The sequence below is a fragment of the Castor canadensis genome, chromosome 7 (assembly GCF_047511655.1).
Source record: "Castor canadensis chromosome 7, mCasCan1.hap1v2, whole genome shotgun sequence".
In the NCBI taxonomy this organism is placed as follows: Eukaryota; Metazoa; Chordata; class Mammalia; order Rodentia; family Castoridae; genus Castor; species Castor canadensis.
In genome coordinates, this window is record NC_133392.1 from 139,485,721 (window position 1) to 139,486,197 (window position 477).

Consider the following 477-nt stretch of genomic DNA (forward strand, 5'->3'; position numbering starts at 1 on the left):
GCGTGCGCAGCCGTTCTCCGGCACCGCCCTTGGGTTTCTCCGCGGAGAACAAAGTCCCCAGTCAGGCCAGGGCGCATGCGCACCTCCGCGGCGCCAGAAGATGTCTCTTCCCTGCTTCGTTTTTCCCTTAGAGCCCGCCTGGCCAGAGCTTGGTGCGCATGCGTGGACGGCCGCGGGCTTCGTTCGTTTTCTTTTCCACGTGATTCGCAGCTAGCGGTACACGTGTCTCCTCCCCCTTCTGGCCGAGTGTGCGGAGGGGGCGGGGGCTGTGGAATGTCTTTGTCTGCGCGCGGGCCCGCGGAGTGTGGGGCGGAAGACCTGTTACTTGCGGCCACGCCCCCTCCAACGGCTGGGCGGAGAGGACGCGTGAGGAGCTGCGCTGCGGAGCGAGGAGAGCAGCGTAATAGGAGTCCGGGGCCGCCACCTAAGCAGGGAAATGAGAGAAGAGCGTTGTGGGCACCCGGGAGGGAAAAGAGA